Below are 20,004 nucleotides of genomic sequence, written 5' to 3' on the forward strand. Positions count from 1 at the left end.
GTGTCCGAAGAGATCCAAGCCTGGATCGAGGATGGAAGGAACCTGAAAGCAGAGGGGACAGAGTCTGGGTCACTTACCAGTGACCAGGGGCACGATAGTCCAATGCCCACAGATGTCGGATGCTTCAGGTGAGTTGATGGGTGTCTTGACTCTTCAGCCACGAGGTCCAGGTGGTGTAAGCGACAACCAGAAGCTGGATTCGAGCTGTCCCACAAAGTCTGTTGAGTGCTGCGGTGTCGGCGACCAGGATGGACCCAACAAGCCTTGGCAACGGCAAGTCAAGTGGAAATAGGAGAAATATGTCAGTGCAGACCAGCAAGGTCTGGGGGACTCACCCAGCAACGGTAAGTCAGGGCAAGTCTGGAGCAACCAGGAAAGCCCAAGCAGAAAAGAGGTTGCCTTCGTGGGGACCCACTAGCCAACGGGCTAGCGATCACGAAGGAGCCCCAAGCAATCGCACTGAAAACTGGCCCACGGGTCACTTGTGGAGTGGAGGCCAGAGATCTTCGGTGCAGTAGGTGCTCAAGGCTGGGGCTACTCAGAGCCCAAAGCATAACTTCAAGGAAGACCAGGAAGATTATGTACCGGCACAAGTTCACTGTGTCCAGGGGTCACGGTTTCATGTCACCCATGATAGCCACGGGCCTCAGCTTTGCTGTGGACTCAGGGTAGCCTCGGAGAAGTCTGCAAATCTACCTCTGGTGATGCAAAGACTTCGGCGTTCGGCAGGAGCTTCAGAGTTGCAGACCGGACAGTTGCTTCTTTGGTGCCTGCCAAAGGTCCAGGATATATGTTGCAGGGTTTCGTCCAGGGTAATCTGAAGTCTCAAGGACTGGGTTCCTATACTTATACTAAGATAGGGGGTTGGACATACTCTGGGGACCCACCTATGGGAGGGTTTGGAAAGAGGGGTGGTTACACCCATTTCCTTTGTCCAGTTTCATGCCAGAGCAGGGGCAGGTAGCCCCTGCAACCGGCTTGAACTGGGCTATGCACAGGGACACCAAGTGTGCCCCCATTGCAGGACTTCAAAGCACCAGAGAGTGCCCAGCCCCAATACACATCTGTCTGTCTGGGGAGGTAGTTACACCTCCATGGGACAGGAAACCTATTGTCCAGGCCTCCCCTGCTGGAGTTTCGGTCAGCAGCAGGAGGCCAGACCCGTGTCTATGGAAGTGGCATCCATTTGGTGATGCCAGGGCTCTAGAAAGTCTTTACCGGGTAGACCAGTGTGGACATGTCTCTCCCTCTAGAAGTTTGGAATGCTACCCCCGCCGCCAGAACTGGTGTGGGGGGGGGGGGGGGGGTAGTATTCCAAAGTGTTTGACACCAAAAACGACAAGTTTCCATGCAGCCAGTCCAAAGTTATCATTTACCTCAAGGTTATAATGCACTTAAGAGTATATGGTCAGGCTGCACCACAAACAGCATCAGAGAAGGTACTCCGAACGCTGCAGAGGGGGTCTGCTCATGCAGGGGCACCGTCTCACATAAAAACCAAGCACTCTGCCTTCAGGATTGTTAAGGCCTACCATAGAAGTGACTTACAGGTTTTATATGTGTGTGCAATGGTAGTGATATAGGTAGCCTATACCACAGTAAGGGGTGCATGCACCACCTTACCCAGGCTGCAGTAGCAGACCCGTGGTGTAATTTTGGAGTGCTTCCCAGGGGTGGCATAATACATGCTGCAGCCCCTGGTAGGCCTCTGTGGTACCTATGCCCTGGTCACATAGTATTCCATATACTAGGGACTTATAAGGCACTCCAGAATCCAATTAGAGATGTACCTAATGTACATGGAAACCATTTTAGCAAGGAAGCAGCTAGGTTGGGGTCCTGATTAGCAGGGCCACAGCCAGACTAAGGTCGAAAAACAGTGAAACACCAGCAAAAAGTGGGGGTACCCATGTGAAGCAGATCCTACTCTCCTACATGGTACGTTGTATGTCACCACTCTAGTGTCAGCAGTTTCTACAGTAATAAATGTGTCAGTTGCTGTCACCTTCAGATATGGACGCAGTGCTTGCCGCACTATTGTAACCTCCGCTGCGCTGTCTAGCAGCGTTAGTGCCCATGTCAGGTTCCGAAGCTGTATTCTCACTATCTGTGGCATACCTCGCTGTTAGTGCAGCAGCTTTCTTTTTCTGAAACGGCGGTCATTGACGTGCAAAGTCGTCCTGCTTGCCTTTACCATCAGCCAGGTGGAGCTGCTCACGTCCTTGAGGGGCACCCGACCTCTGCCACGTTCACCTCCACTGGCTTGAGAGACCGATGTTTCCTGCGAAGAACGAGGAGAATGTTGTTCAGGAACCTGAAATCTATCAGGAGACCTAATTCTTGTGCGATCGCGCAATTCATATGTGCATTCAGTAGTCACTGGTATTGGTGACCCGGGACGAGACCCCTGTTTCTGTTGCTGCTTCCCCTGTTTCTTAGTTTTCCAATTTTGTTTAGGAAATGCAGGACGGTCGTCTTTAGTAGACTTAACCATCTGAGTTTGCTGTTGCGCTGTTGTTTTAGCAAAAGGCTTAACACCCAAACTATTGCGGCCTATGGTCTAATAAGCCTCCGCAATAATTTTCGGTAACTGCCGGGGTTTGGCGACGTCGTCGACGAGGCGAAGGGCATTCGACACTTGAATGTTAACCGCATCTCCCTTGACGTTAGCAAGGATGAGATCAGCAACTACGTCGAACACGCCGACAAGCCTCATACCCAACTCGACTGCCGCCTCCGGACCGTGCTCATCCTGAACACGCTTAATCACGGAGGGCAATACAGTCATAGACGGTGTGCCGAGTCACTTCGCGTAGACTGCTGCAAACACTTTACCTCAGTTCTCACAATCTGTTACCTCTGGGACTAAGTCTTTCTGCAAACTAATGGTAAGGATCCTGTGTTTTTCCACAGGAGTAGAATTTGGAAATACTGCTTCCAGCAAGCCAATAAGGCATATCATCCTTATTCTGGGGGTGCTTGCCCATTGCCGAATTAACCATGACGGGACCAATAGTAATCCCGGCCAGTCGCAACCCCAGGTGCCCCCACCTGGACATTGCGAGAGACGTATTGCACTAAAGCCCTATGCACCGCAATCAAGACAGTATAGAATCGACGTAAGTCATCCAGCGGGGCTAGCAAATATCGTGGTGTGAACCCGGCCAAGACTGGCCAAGTGGCCCCAGGGATGGACAAGGAACCTAACCGAACCGGAGTTACGGTGTGGGGGAGGGCGCCATTGAACCAAATACGGTGCTGTCAAGCGGAAATAGGAATTTCCTGCATCCTATACGGCATGTAATTAGCTGGAATTGCCGTAGGAGTGTATGCGTGAAACGTTTTATCATACGCATTCTCCTCCGGAAAAGTAACCCAAGAGTAAAACAGCTCATAGGGGAACAATACATCGGCACTCACTTCAAAGATAATAGACATCCCATCGTCTGGCACTCCGAACTGCGTCAAATGACGCCGGAGAGGTGAGCGACTATGCGCTGCAATAGCAACCTCAGCCATAAGGACGCAGAGAAGAAAAACAACGTATATTAAACCCTAGCACAAAAAGGGGTAGTAATTCAAAATGAAAACCTTTTTAATTGTTTTGTCAAGCTTGAATTAAGCCATAATTCAACTATATAGGTAGGTTTAAACTGTCACTTTCGTCAACTGGAAACAAGAGTGAGGGAGTTGTGGACAAATATAAGCACTACTAAGGTGTCTCAATCATAAGACCAAAAGGTTAGGTGCGCCATGTTGCAGGGATTCTGCTCATGCACAGAAATATGCGCAGGAAACTAGGACCGCAGCGAATTGTGGTGTACCAAAAAACTCACCTCAGTACCTAGAACCCCTATCTGACTAGCATCAGTGTCTCATTCCGTCTCCGTATCATATCAAAGCTACCAATGATTAGATAACCCAGAACAAGCGACTTAGAATACTCTCAGGAATGGTGCGAATCAAGAACACCTTTTCGTTGTTATTCTCATATCAGTCCACAGCGTGAGTAATCAGAGACACAGTAAAGTTTAAAATGTTTATTTTTAACTACGTGCTCCAAGATGCAGTAGTTTGGCTAACATAAGCAAACAAATGATTAGAAATAAAACCATCAGCATTGTTACAATTCCATAAAAAACAAAGGGAGAAATCATATTACAATGATAGTGGAAACAGGTCCTATAATACCTTGTGTACCACCCTCCCCTGGCTAATAAGCTAGTTTTATATAATAATAGAAGGTCTCTAGGTTTGAAGGGGGAACCCCATACCTCCAAGATCAACTTAGGTGAATCTCATCACAGGATCAGCAATGCTCTCTGTGCCTGGAAAGGTTCTCTCCAAGTGTGTCAGCATCATGCATGCAATGCAATATTAAAGGCACCCGAGTTTCAGATATTTGCAGGTGTGTGCTTGTTGTGTCTAGAGCGTGGGCCTATCAACCTGAATTCAATAGCATACATTGTTATTTGACCTTGACGGTTTCTGCACACAGTGTTCAGACTAAGGTAGCGGTGCACATCTAGGGATGTGAAAAACAGACCGTTCTCATGTCAAGAAAAAGCAAGCAAGCAGTTTTACTTAAAATAAGAGCTACCTATAGTGTCATGTGCAAAAGCAGCAAAGTGACAAGATGGCGTTAACATCTAAAACGCTTATGCTAACATAGCAATGTGTGCAGGCAAAACCCTGTCTTCACTACAATAGGCTTGCAATACTTGATTTGTTCATATGTGATCTAATAATAATTGGTAGTTTGTTGTGTAAGTGTTTATAAGTTGTTTGCATTGTAATTGTTTATCCATAAATTCTAGAAGTAGTGCACCTTTTGGGCATTTTGTTTTTAAATGTATGTTAAAATCTCCAATAATTATATATTTATTATGTGGGTAGAAGTGGGTTATGTTTTGTATTGTTTGTAATAGTGTTTGTATGAATATATGTGGTGGTTTGTATATTATTATAACTAGGTAGTTGTTGTTAATATGTAGTGTAAAATGTATAATGTCAAAGCCTTGTTGTGTTTTATAAATAGGTAGAATGAAAAGCCCCTTTTTGTAGTAAAGTATAATTCCATGGTTTGTTTGTTGCTTATGGTATTTATCGAATATCATATAATGATATTGCTCTATAAAAAAGTCATTTTGTGTTGCTTTTCTAGTAGTGTTTATTTCTGTTAAGCAAATATTGTCAGCTTTCATACGGTCTTTATCTGATGTCATTGATTTAAAATGCTTTTGAAGTGAACGTATATTTTGTGTTATAATATTTAAATGTGTGCTGTATATTCCTATTTGTGGTACAGATATTTCTAAGAGCATATGTGTTTTTAATCTTTGCATTTCTTCTTTTACTTTGGGATGTATTATAATTTTGTGTTCATTAAAGTTTTGAATGTATATGTTTGATACAGATTTTGCTCCGCTTAAAGCTACGTAATGCAAGTGATGTATTTTACTGTTATTAAAGTGGTTCTATAGTTTCACCTTGTGTCCTATGTATAGTTCGTGCAGATGCTTGCCTCAATGGAAATTGTTTGCGTATAATTGTTATACATTTTTTAGTGAATTGAAAATTTCTTGAAATAGGATGTATGGGTGTCCATGTTGATGAAATATGTCAGTGATATAAGTGTTTGTTTTGTTCCCGTGTAATTTTCCCAATTGTTTTATTATCAAATGCAATTCTTACGATATTTGGTGTATTATTATTTTCCACTAACTTGTCTAAACCTGAAGCTCCATTAGTTAACCGATCATTAACATTACAAGTTAAATCATAGCGTAGTTTTAAAGCGATGTGTAATGTGTGGGCAAGTCCCATAGTTTTTGTTGGATCTTTTGGTAATTGTTTTAATTTTGTTTCTTTAACTTTTTCTGCAAGATCTGAACTGACGGTATCTTTTGCTATTGCAGTATAAACTGGATATTGCTGGCTATGTTGTAATACAACTTTATTGTTAATGTCATTTACTTTGTAGTTAGTTGACACTATGTATGGGATAGATTTGCTAATACTGTTATCTGTTTTTTTTTTTACTGGAATATGTGACTTAAACCAGTTGCCCCAGGAGATAGGCTGTCCAGCGCATACCCTCTCATTTTCTAGAGAGGAAATTTTAACCTCACTGGACGCAATTGTACCTGCGAAGGGCCATGGCCCAGATGGTATTGCGGGTGACCTTTTTCGTGGAGTTAGGGGAAATTGGGTGACCTATTTTACAATGTTGGGCAACGACACAGCTGGTGCGGGGCGGATTCCCGATTCATGGAAAGGGGCTGAAGTAGTACCTATCTTTAAGAAAGGGGACAGGTTGATGCCCTCCAACTATCATCCGATCAGCTTGATCGATTGTGCCCAAAAGGTCTTTTGCCATTCCATCCTGACCAAAATCCAGGACTGGATGGATGAGAATGACATCCTCTCTCCACTCCAAGCAGGATTCCGGGAGAAGACCGGCACAATGGATCAAGTATTCCGCTTAGTCATGTTATACTGAAAGGTTGTTGTCCTGGGCAAGGGAAGCCTATACTTTGCCTTCATTGATTTAAAAACTGCATTTGACCTTGTGCCCAGGAAACTACTATGGCAGGTACTTAGGGATATGGGAATGCCTTTAGAGATCCTGGAAATATTAGTTATGCTCTATGATGGAAACTATGCCTGGGTGAGGTGGGGGAACCAGAGACAACTTACTGAGCTTTTCATGATCTAAGGGAGGGGTCCGCCAGGGTTGTGTATTGGCCCCTACTCTTTTCTCCCTGTACGTCAACCAGGTAGAAGACCTTTTGTGCTCCCAATCTGTTCACGCACCATCTCTGGCGAACCAAAAAATGGCAACACTATTATTCGCCGACGACACCCTGCTAATTTTTCAAAACTCCCATGTGTCTCCAAAAGCTTTTAAACCATTTTAAGACATGCATTCTGTGATGAGAGGGGCTTGGTTATGCACACAACTAAAACCAAGCTGATGATGTTCAACCCGCATAAATCCTTTCAGGGAAACATACTCCTGGACAATGTCCTGCTTGAGAGGGTTAGCTCCTTTGATTAATTGGGTATTAAATTATCGGAGGGAATGGCTTGGAAGAGACAATTGGAGAAGGTCTTGTTAAAATCTATCCAGCTTACTGAGGCTTTGACGAGGGAGCATTGTTTGTCATACACCAAGCCCGTAGCCCCTGCCCTTGAATTGTACAACTGTAAGGCCGTGACCAGCGCCCTTTATTGGGCAGAGCTGTGGGGCATAGCACCCTCGAACGAGCTCGTAGCTGTGGAAAATAAGTTCCTTAGGAGCCTGATTTCCCTCCCCTTAAGTACACCCCTTCTCCCTCTTAAACTCGATCTGGGTGTTAAGCTCATTAATGTCCTAGCGAGGCTTCGCCCACTGTTATTTTTGTATAGACAGGCCTCTACTCCCGACTTGGCACATTATCTAGCAGCTCTTTGCGAGGTCACCCGCTTGGACACCACTAACAAAATTGGGTGGATTAAACAAGTAAACACTTTATGGTCTAGGGTTGGTCCGCCAACCCAGGCCATCGGCCATCCACCTTCATATACAAGATGCCAAATAAAACATCTGTATCGGGGCTTGGGTGAAAGAGAACAACTTTCGGAAATTTCAACCTGGCTCCCTAACAGATACTTTAACCGATTTGAAACCGAATTGCTGTTTAGAAAGCTACCTCTACATCATCAAGGTGCCAGCCAACAGGAAGCTGTATACATAGTTTAGACATGGCAGCTTACCAATTAATGCTTTCACTAATTCCTGGCAGAGTAACAAATTTCAACCAAGGGTTGCCCCGCCTGCCCATGTCCGTATAAGACTATCGGGCATGTACTTTTCGCCTGTAAAGCATATTCCAAACCAAGACGTAAATGGATAGCACCTATGTTTAGACAATTAGGGGCCCGTAGCTCTAAAGATGCCCTACGGATATTAAAATCAGACGCTAGACCCCTCTATGCCTGTGCCACTGCGAAATTCCTTGGCCACTTCTGGGCGGTTAGAAGGAGGCTACCAGGCTCAATTGGTACGAAAAGCTAAAACAAATCGAGCTGATCAATCAAGACTATATTGACCAGTTAATGCTGCTATTCTTATACTTTTAAATAATAATTTTTATGGTTGCATTTTATGTATTTTATTCTTTTATATTTAGTGTTAGAGCTTTATTCTTAGCCAGGGGTAATCTCCCCCTTCCTTCAGTCTTAATGTGCAAGCTCTTAACACAGGAACTGCTTTGCACAATTTTCCATGATACATTTGCACTTTATTTCTATAACCATGCAAGAGAGGTTAAAGTCATGAATTGTGTGGAATTGTTTTATTTTTATGATGATGATGATGTCAATGTCATCTTATGTCAACTTGAGCACTTTTATTCCTTATTTGTACATTTGCTTTGAGAAATGCTCTTTCACCCAAAATGACACACCCATGATTTGTACAGTTGTTTCTTTTATGGTTTGTTAAACCGAAATAAAGAATTTGTTGTTGTTACTAGCTGAAACATACAGGTTGTAATGCAGTGTACAGGGGGGCAAGTGGACAGCTTAGCAACCTCTGTGATTCAACCAATTGGGTACCTCGCTTTAAAGAAAACATGCCTTTAGCTTTTGCTTGTGGTAGTGGGTTGCTGTTTGTGCATGTACATTAACATGCTGCAGTCTAGGTATGTCTGTGACAGTCCAGTCGGTTTTTAGTGCCATATAACTGTAGATGACAACCCTTTTGGTGATGTCACTTATGTCAATGTCACAGAGGTCAACAGTTGTGTCTCGCAGTTCAGCCCCGCGATCCTCCGCCTGATAATGTGGAAGCCGGTTCCTGCTAGTGACCTCAGCTCAGGTTTTCTAAAACTTTCACTCCTTTAAATCAGATGTCTCTAAAGTATCACCCCCTAGTGGTGATTCACATGAACTGTCCAGGTTTATGAGCCCGGAACAGCCACCCCCTTTAAAGTGTAATTTTACTTCATCTGTTGATGAATTAAGAAACTTTCTCCTAAGAATGTGGTTTTCTTTCAATGTGAAGCTGCCTTCAAGACCATTTGTGTCACTTTGAGTATTTCGATTCTTTTACAAGTGTCTTTGAAGCAAACAAGATGCCCCATGGCATGTTCACCCAGTCAAAGCCTTACAGCTCTTGGTGGGGCATCCTACAGTCCTTTAAGTTGGTCTTGTTATTGAGATTGGGGTCACCCACGGTGTCACCCTTCTGGAGCTTGGAGCATGGATGGCATGCATCGGGGACTCCATCCACCCGGTGGGTAGGACGTGGAAACGGACAAGTACAGCTGACCTAGCCTGGGACACATAGAGAGGCGTTTCAAGGTGTGGGCAAAGTGGGGGTTTGCCCAGGTCCCCCGCCTTCCAAGGGCCCTCCTGGGAAAGTGAATTTTCTCTCTAATTGACCCCTGTCTATCCTATTTCTCTATCTAAATCTCTGTGCCTCTGTGTCTACCTCTAGCTACGACTCTGTCTTTCTACTCTTTGTGATTTTAAGATTTTTTGGGGTCCTGGGCTAGGCATATTTCAACTGCATTTGGTTGGCCCAGTTAAAATTTAACATATCATTGAGCATTTGTTCAGTACATGGCCCCCCAAATATTTCTTGCCCGGGGCTACCAAAATCCTTAAAACAACGCTGGACACCAATGACCGGTCTAATGAGGTTTCAAGAGACAAAGCTATAATGAGCAGTGTGACCTTAACGCCAAGACGCAACAGACGCAAGGCGCTAACATCAAGGTGGGTGCTGCAGATCTTAGGGCATCAGAGAGGCACTGAAAGAGTCATGACTATAACAGAATCTCTGGGCTTGAGCCCCTGGGACGGTAGATGGCTAGGATGCGGATCGCCGATTGAAGTATTTGAAGACTCGAGGTCCATCAGGCGCAGAAGTATGCAGGATACTCCCAGAATAAAATGGTCTGAGGGGGCGCAGCACTGAAAAAAACAGGGGTTTAGAAGATTATAAACATTTTCTACCCCAAATACACAGATTTGAAAGGACGCTCTGTAGCAAACACTTGGAGAAGAAATCTAAAAAGCATTGGCATAGCCAAAAGGTCTCGCCTTTCTAATGCAAGTGCCGCACTGTTGGCTTTGCTGATGTGTGCCTGTAAAGTATTGTTTATTAAAAAGAAAAAAAAACAATTAAAAATACTGGAGGAAAAGCAAACATATATCTTATGATATCTCCAAACTGTACAATTAAATCAGTGTTTTCAATCTTTATAAATGGCATAGTTTATTTTTCAAATACTTTTAACTCAGGAAACTATGGAGAGAATTAAAAAAAAAATAAGGATGTGTCAGAATGTTATGGGAAATGCTTGCCAAGGTCTAATTTACTTACCATAGCATTCAGCCATGTGCTCCACTGCAGTAGCCAAGACAGCAGATTTATGGGCTTCCAGGAGTAGTGTCATGTTTAAAGTCTGTTCTTCAGCCATGCTTAAGCAAAAACATCCATGTTGCTGTGCTGTGGGGGGCACGTTTTTGAGGGGTGAAGCAGCACATGAGGGAGAGAGGTAGAAGACACGTGCACTCTAAGGAATGTGCAGAATGAAAAAGAAAAGAAATGTTCCCTAAATGTGAGCAGTGGAAGGATACAAGTGAGGCAAAAAATGGATCATAAAGAGGCTATGATCCAGGGGAGAGACAAACACAAGAAGCCATCGAATAAGAAGCAATCATATGATAGTTAGAATAAAGCCATCCAATGGTAAGCAATGGGCAGGCTTTAAGCCAACTGTAAGCTCATAATAGGTGTTTTGCAACCAAACAGCTTGTGCTTCTATTACGCAAGGCCGAAAATACCTAAGGGGAGATTTACTAAGATTTTATACCATGTTTCGCTCAAGATCTTTTTTTCTGATTTACTTCCCAGTGCTTAACTTATTTAGAGCTGGAAATAATGTGAAAGTAGCGCAAAGCAGTGCATAGCACTGCTTTGCTTTACTAAGCACCAAGGGACCGTATCATGTGTGCAGCATTGGCATTCCCATGCACCCACCCAAGGTTTCTGACGCTAAACCCTATTTACTAAATAGAGTACACAGGAATTAGCGTTGGAAAACTGAGCCCTTTTTGAGTAGGTGCAGCAAAGGAGAAATGCTTTCATTTCTCCTTCCTTTTCTGACTTTGTACATGTGCTGCACTTTACAGTACACATACAAAGAGGGAAAAGGGTTAGAGTTAGTTTAAGCATGGTATTCCAGTACAAAACCTATGCTTGACTCACAGAGTTTGTGTCAACATTTGTATTCTTCCTTGAAAAAAAAACTTAGAATAGTTATTTTTCTTTAGTTAGTTACTTAGTGAAAGAGAGATAGTGTGATAATGTGAGAGAGAGAGAGTTAGAGAGTTGGTTAGTGAGAGAGAGCATTAGATAGTGAGTTAGTAAAAGAGAAAGAGTAAGTTAGTGTGAGAGAGGGAGTGTGAGACAGTGGGAGTGAGTTAGTTAGTGAGACAGAGTTAGTTAGTTAGTTCGATAGTGCTAGAGTTAGTGAGAGAGAAAGATAGTGATATAGTTTGAGAAGTGAAGAGTAGGTAGCGTTGTGAGGAGCGGTGTTGTGTTGGATTTGGAGTTTTTGAGGTGTATAAGTTGTTTGTGGAGAAGTGAGGAGCAGAGAGTAGGGCGCCATCGTTGGAGGTGTGTAAGCTTCTTGTGGAAGAGTAGATAGTGTTGCAAGGCAATGCATGGGGTGGTGCTGGGCTGCACTTTTGTATAGGCTAGGGCCGTTGTGGAAGAGTAGATAGTGTGTGCTGTGAGATGTGGCGCTGGGTGTGGTTTTTGGAGGGCCGTGAGCTATTGTGGAAGATGAAATAGGTGTGCAAGGGTAGAAGTGGTGCTGCGCGGTGTGCGCGTTTTTGGAGGCGTTTGAGTAGCATGTGGAAGAGGAGATAGCGCTGCGAGGGAAAATGTGTGGCACTGTGCGAGGGCCTTGAGTATTATGTGTAGAATTAAAGAGTAGATAGCGCTGCGAGTTTTTTAGGGGTACTGTGTGTAGCCATTAAAGGCTTTTGAACCCCTTGTGGAAGAGCAGAGAGCACTGTGAGGGGAGAGATGTTCGCTTAGTTTGTAGAAGTGTTGTATATTGACTTACCTCTGCAACTGTTCCGCAAACTGTCATCAATGTTTTTAAGTTGGCTTCTTTAATTGCTTCTATTGGAGGTGCTGGTGGCTGTAATATTTTTTCCGCCTCTTTTATAAGTAATTCTGATAATGGTATTGCAGGAATTTCTTAAATTTTTGTTTCTTTGTTATGATAATTGTATTGTTTTTGATAATAAAGTTCCGAATTAGTAAACCATTTGTTTCCTTTGTTTGACTGTAGAAATCTTCATGGTAACAAGTTGCTTTTATTGTTCCTGTTGTATCAGCTAATGCCAAATGCTATATAACTTTGTTGTCTTGTTTTGTGGTTTTGTAGTAAGTTTTTGGTGAACATTTCACAACGTTTACTCTGATCGGCTTTTGATAATGTGTGCTGTCTTCTGTTGGCTTGTTAATTATTTCTTGACCAGTAAGCATCTGAAATGAGAAAAAGAATTAATTGTATTTTAAATTGATACCCATAATGCTTTGTGATCACTATAATAGCATTCTAATGTTCCATAGTGCTGCGGGGATTATGCTCATGCACAGAATTATGCGCAGGAAACCAGGTCCTCAGTGAATTGTGGTGTACCAAAAAACTCACCTCAGTACCTAGAACCCCTATCCGACTAGCATCAGTGTCTCATTCGTTCTCCATATCATATCGAAGCTACCAATGATTGGACAACCCAGAACAAGCGACTTAGAATACTCTCAGGAATGGTGGGAATCAAGAACACCTTTTCGTTGTTATTCTCATATCAGTCCACAACGTGAGTAATCAGAGACACGGTAAAGTTTAAAATGTTTTTTTTTAACTACGTGGTCTAAGATGCAGTACTTTGGCTAACATAAGCAAACAAAATATTAGAAATAAAACCATCAGCATTTTTACATTTCCATAAAAAACAAATGGAGAAATCATATTACAATGATAGTGGAAATGATGCAGCGTAGAATACAAAATCCCTCCCTACTGCCACGGACCAACAAATCTCACACACGCACACTATCCATACATTCGCTGGTGGGGCCCGTAACACCAACACACACTTACCATTAGTCCGTGCAAGAGGCGATTATCCTCCTAAGCGCTGAATAATGAGGGAGGAAGATACCACTTTACCCTAATGAGCAACAAACCTACAAACCCTTCTTATACTCATTAGGCCCTAGATTCCACATTTGGCATTACCCTCATAACCGGGACGGATCTGCTAGTTGCGGTTTAAGTGAAATACTAATTCTCTAATTAACCTTTACATTAACACATTTCAATGAATAAACAACCCGACTTATTTCGGTAGATGTTCAAATCCAAATTTATATTAAAATTGCAGATTAAATCATTCATTTGATCAAGTTGCCATTCATATTTACCTATTCTGGCTAAAGTCGTCCTCTATTGTCAAATCTGGTAGTCTCGCAATTCTATGCCCATCAATTTAGCAGGTTAAGTTCATCAGGAATTTGGGCATTAATTCAGTCCGTCAGAGATTTAGGCTAACAGCTGTCCTGCAGTGTCACCGTCCTCTCCGTCAGCATATCATCAGGAAATCGAAAAGCGCAACGCCGAATCTCTAATCACCTGCCTATTCTACCATAATTTATAGTAAAAATCACATTCCAAAAGTATCAAATATTATTTTAGAATGTCTCTGATAGGTCAGTTAAATTTGTTCAACAGGGTTCCCATGCGCAAAATGTCTCTTTAGATATAGTTCATAATTTTCCCTGTCCAATGTATCTTTTTATGGTTTCTTTCAGGGCATCTGGCTGGCAGCCCAGAGAGTCCTTGAGGGGCACAGTCGAGTTAGGGTCGCGTAGAGGCCACTGTTGCTAGCGGCGACGCATGCACACTTCACCCAAGCCTTGTTCAGCGTTGGCAGTCGGGTTAGGCACCACAAGCAGCCATCTTTTGGCAGGCCAAAATGGACAACTTAAGCAAAGAAACACAAAAACTTGATTAATACATAAAAATTACTAATTAATTGTTATTCTCTCGCTAATACCCATATGTGTATGTATTTATCTAGCAAAAGCAACACTCATTGCGGATTATACTTACAAAATAAAGCACGAATCACAATTACATCACTAAAGCAACATATATCATGCAATGTTATAATTATCCATCATTAATATGCGTACGAAATTTAGTTCACGTCATTAATTAGGCCATGCAGATGCAAATCCCAAGTGTATTTCGGTCATTAATAAGGTTGATTAGTTATTTCCATATCACTCCAAACCATTAGTACGATTATAATTAATTAATTAATCTAATTAATAGAATGACATGCAAAATGGGGTGGGTATACAAAATTTTGCATAACCCGCTCCAGCAGAAACAGGTCCTATAATACCTTGTGTACCACCCTCCCCTGGCTAATAAGCTAGTTTTATATAATAATAATAGAAGGTCTCTAGGTTTGAATGGGGAACCCCATACCTCCAAGATCAGCTTAGGTGAATCACATCACAGGATCAGCACTTCTCTGTGTGTGAAAAGATTCTCTCCAAGTGTGTCGGCATCATGCATGCAATGCAATATTAAAGGCACCCGAGTTTCAGATATTTGCAGCTGTGTGCTTGTTGTGTCTAGAGCGTGGGCCGATCAACCTGAATTCAACAGCATACATTGTTATTTGACCTTGACGGTTTCTGCACACAGTGTTCAGACTAAGGTCGCGGTGCACGTTTAGGGATGTGAAAAACAGACCGTTCTCATGTGAAGCAAAAGCAATCAAGCAGTTTTACTTATAATAACAGCTACCTCATGTGCAAAAGTGGCAAGATGGCGTTAACATCTAAAACGCTTATGCTAACATAGCAATGTGTGCAGGCAAAACCCTGTCTTCACTACAAGAGGCTTGTAATACTTTATTTGTTTATATGTGATCTAATAATGATTGGTAGTTTGTTGTGTAAGTGTTTATAAGTTATTTACATTGTAATTGTTTATCCATAAATTCTAGAAGTCGTGCACTTTTTGGACATTTTGTTTTTAAATGTATGTTAAAGTCTCCCATAATGATATATTTATAATGTGGGTAGAAGTGGGTTATGTTTTGTATTGTTTGTAATAGTGCTTGTATGAATATATGTGGTGGTTTGTATAATATTATAACTAGGTAGTTGTTGTTAATATGTAGTGTAAAATGTATAATGTGAATGCCCTGTTGCGTTTCATAAATAGGTAGAATGAAAAGCCCCTTTATGTAGTAAAGTATAATTCCACGGTTTGTTTGTTGCTTATGGTATTTATCGAATATCATATAATGATATTGCTCTATAAAAAAAAGTCATTTTGTGTTGCTTTTCTAGTAGTGTTTATTTCTGTTAAGCAAATGTCAGCTTTCATACGGTCTTTATCTGATGTCAATGATTTTAAAATGCTTTTGAAGTGAACGTATATTTTGTGTGATAATATTTGAATGTGTGCTGTATGTTCCTATTTGTAGGTACAGATATTTCTAAGAGCATATGTGTTCCTAATCTTGGTATTTCTTCTTTTACTTTGGGATGTATTATAATTTTGTGTTCATTAAAGTTTTGAATGTATATGTTTGATACATAATGCAAGTGATGTATTTTACTGTTATTAAAGTGGTTCTATAGTTTCACCATGTGTCCTATGTATAGTTCGTGCAGATGCTTGCCTTAATGGAAATTGTTTGCGTATAATTGTTATACATTTTTTAGTGAATTGAAAATATCTTGAAATAGGATGTATGGGTGTCCATGTTGATGAAATATGTCAGTGATATAAGTGTTTGTTGTGTCCCCGTGTAATTTTCCAAATTGTTTTATTATCAAATGCAATCCTTACGATATTGGTGTATTATTATTTTCCACTAACTTGACTAAACCTGAAGCTCCATTAGTTAACCGATCATTAACATTACAAGTTAAATCATAGCGTAGTTTTAAAGCGATGTGTAATGTGTGGGCAAGTCTCATAGTTTTTGTTGGATCTTTTGGTAATTGTTTTAATATTGTTTCTTTAACTTCTTCTGCAAGATCTGAACTGACGGTATCTTTTGCTTTTGCAGTATACACTGGATATTGCTGGCTATGTTGTAATAAAACTTTATTGTTAATGTCATTTACTTTGTTGTTAGTTGACATTATATATGGGCTAGATTTGCTAATACTGTTATCTGTTTTTGTTTTTTACTGGAATATGTGACTTAAACCAGTTGCCCCAGGTGATAGGCCGTCCAGCGTATACCCTCTCATTTTGTAGAGAGGAAATTTTAACCTCACTGGGCGCAATTGTACCTGCAAAGGGCCATGGCCCAGATGGTATTGCGGGTGACCTTTTTCTTGGAGATAGGGGAAATTGGGCGACCTATTTTACAATGTTGGGCAACGACACAGCTGGTGCGGGGCGGATTCCCGATTCATGGAAAGGGGCTGAAGTAGTACCCATCTTTAAGAAAGAGGATAGGTCGATGCCCTCCAACTATCATCCGATCAGCTTGATCGATTGTGCCCAAAAGGTCTTTTGCCATTCCATCCTGACCAAAATCCAGGACTGGATGGATGAGAATGGCATCCTCTCTCCACTCCAAGCAGTATTCCGGCAGAAGACCGGCACAATGGATCAAGTATTCCGCTTAGTCATGTTATACTGAAAGGTTGTTGTCCTGGGCAAGGGAAGCCTATACCTTGCCTTTATTGATTTAAAAACTGCATTCAACCTTGTGCCCAGGGACCTACTATGGTGGGTACTTAGGGATATGGGAATGCCTTTAGAGATCCTGGAAATATTAATTACTCTCCATGATGGAAACTAAGCTGGGTGAGGTGGGGGAACCAGGGACAACTTACTGAGCCTTTCATGATCTAACCGGGGGTCCGCCAGGTTTGTGTATTGGCCCCTACCCTCTTCTCCCTGTACGTCAACCAGGTAGCAGACCTTTTGTGCTCCCAATCCGTTGACGCACCATCTCTGGCAAAACAAAAAATGGCTACACTGTTATTTGCGGACGACACCCTACTAATTTCGAAAACTCCCATGGGTTTCCAAAAGCTTTTAAACCATTTTAAGGCATTCTGTGATGAGGGCTTGGTTATCAACACAACTAAAACCAAGCTAATGATGTTCAACCCGCATAAATCCTTTAAGGGAAATATACTCCTGGACAATGTCCCGCTTGAGAGGGTTAGCTTCTTTGATTAATCGGGTATTAAATTATCAGAGGGAATGGCTTGGAAGAGACATTTAGAGAAGGTCTCGTTGAAATGTATCCAGCTTACTGGGGCTCTGAAGAGGGAACATTGTTTATCGTACACCAAGCCCTTAGCCCCTGCCCTTAAATTGTACAACTGTAAGGCCATGATTGGCACCTTTTATGGGGCGGAGCTGTGGGGCATAGGTTCCTTAGGAGCCTGATTTCCCTCCCCCTAAGTACACCCCTTCTCCCTCTTAAACTCAATCTGGCTGTTAAGCTCATTAATGTCCTAGCAAGGCTGCGCCCACTGTTATTTTTGCATAGACTGGCCTCTACTCCGACTTGGCGCATTATCTAGCAGCTCTTTGCGAGGTCACCTGCTTGGACACCACTAACAGAATTGGGTGGATTAAACAAGTAAACACTTTATGGTCTAGTATTGGTCCGCCAACCCAGGCCAACGGCCATCCACCTTCATATACAAGATGCCAAATAAAACATCTGTATTGGGCTTGGGGTCAAAGAGAACAACCTTCAGAAATTTCAACCTTGGATCTCTAACAGATGCTTTTACCGATTTGAATCCAAATTGCTGTTTAGAAAGCTACCTCAACATCATCAAGGTGTCAGCCAACAGGAAGCTGTCATCACAGTTTAGACATGGCAGCTTACCAATTAATGCTTTCACTAATTCCTGTACTTTTCGCCTGTAAAGCATATTCGAAACCAAGATGTAAACGGCTAGCACCTGTGTGAGGACATTTAGGGACCCGTTGCTCTAAAGATGCCCTACGGATATTACATTCAGACGCTAGACCCCTCTTCGCCTGTGCCACTGCGAAATTCCTTGGCCACTTCTGGGCGATTAGAAGGAGACTACATGGCTTAATTGGTACGAAGAGCTAAAACAAATCGTGCTGATCAATCAAGACTATATTGACCAGTTAATGCTGCTATTTTGATACTTTTAAATAATTTGTTTATGGTTGCATTTTATGTATTTTATTCATTTATGATTAGTGTTAGAGCTTTATTGTTAACCAGGGGTAATCTCCCCCTTCCTTCATGCTTAATGTGCAAGCTCTTAACACAGGAACTGCTTTGCGCAACTTTCCATGATACATTTGCACTTTATTTCTATAACCATGCTAGAGAGATTAAAGTCATGAATTGTGTGGAATTGTTTTATTTATATGATGATGATTATGATGATGTCAATTTAATCTTATGTCAACTTGAGCACTTTTATTCCTTATTTGTACATTTGCTTTGAGAAATGCTCTTTCACCCAAAATGACACACCCATGATTTATACGGTTGTTTCTTTTATGGTTTGTTAAACCGAAATAAAGAATTTGTTGTTGTGACTAGCTGAAACATAAAGGTTGTAATGCAGTGTAGAGGGGCGCAAGTGGTCAGCTTAGCAACCTTTGTGATTCAACCAATCGGGTAACCCCGCTTTAAAGAAAACATACCTTTAGCTTCTGCTTGTGGTAGTGGGTTGCTGTTTGTGCATGTTATCATCTCAAGTACATTAACATGCTGCAGTCTAGGTATGTCTGTGAATGTCCAGTTGCTTTTCAGTGCCATATAACTGTAGATGACAACACTTTTGGTGATGTCACTTATGGCAATGTCACAGAGGTCAACAGTTGTGCCTCGCAGTTCAGCCCTGCGATCCTCCGCCTGGTAACGTGGAAGCCGGTTTCTGCTTGTGACCTCAGTTTAGGTTTTCCAAAACTTTCACTCCTTGAAATCAGATGTCTCCAAAGTATCACCCTCTAGTGGTGATTCACATGAACTATCCAGGTTGATGAGCCCGGAACAGTGACCCCCCTCTAAAGTGTAATTTTACTTCATCTGTTGATGAATTAACAAACTTTCTCTTAAACATCTGGCTTTCTTTCAATGTGAAGCTACCTTCAAGACCATTTGAGACACTTTGAGTATTTTGATTCTCTTTTTTTGTTTAACTTTGTTTTTATTATTGCTGCTATAATCATTGTATAAAGTACAGTTATACGTAGTTATGTCACCATACAAATTAAAGTGTTGCGTAAACAATCAATAAATTTGTGGCATTCATTATTTCTAACATCTTCAGTTTTTACAGGCACTAGTTGCTAGTCCATGTCATGCTGTCGTTACATACAGAGTTAAACCATAAGCAATTAAATAAAAACATACATATAACTCTAAACCGTGTACCCCACCACCCGGAGCATTTACAGCAAAGCCATCTGCCACCTCACGTCCTTTAACTATGTCTCATCATTTGCGTCAGAGCAGCCTGCCCAAATATGACTACTATTTGTAACGTATATTCTGGCGTCCTGTACCATCCAGTATGCAATGACCATCACTCAGATGGTGTGTGTGGATGCTCGGGGGCTGGATATAGATCTGTGTAGGGAGAGCAAGCAGATTGTTAGTGAGGACGGAGGGGGGGAAATGGGGGCTTGGAGGGGGGTTGTGGGAAAACCACATGACAGTCATTCATGTGTAGTTACTCTCAGAGGAAGCAGCCGCGTATCACCCGACCACCTGCGCGTTAGATGTTAGTAGCTACTACTCAGACGGTGTCTGCCGCTGGTTCATCCACCTGGGTCTCCAAATGCTCAAGACAGTTCGCGCGGAGGTCAGTCAATATTGCATCCTACGGGGAGGAGCCAAGATGGCGACCGAGACGGCAGCGTAGATTCC

The sequence above is a fragment of the Triturus cristatus genome, chromosome 4_2, assembly GCF_964204655.1.
Source record: "Triturus cristatus chromosome 4_2, aTriCri1.1, whole genome shotgun sequence".
Taxonomy (NCBI): Eukaryota; Metazoa; Chordata; class Amphibia; order Caudata; family Salamandridae; genus Triturus; species Triturus cristatus.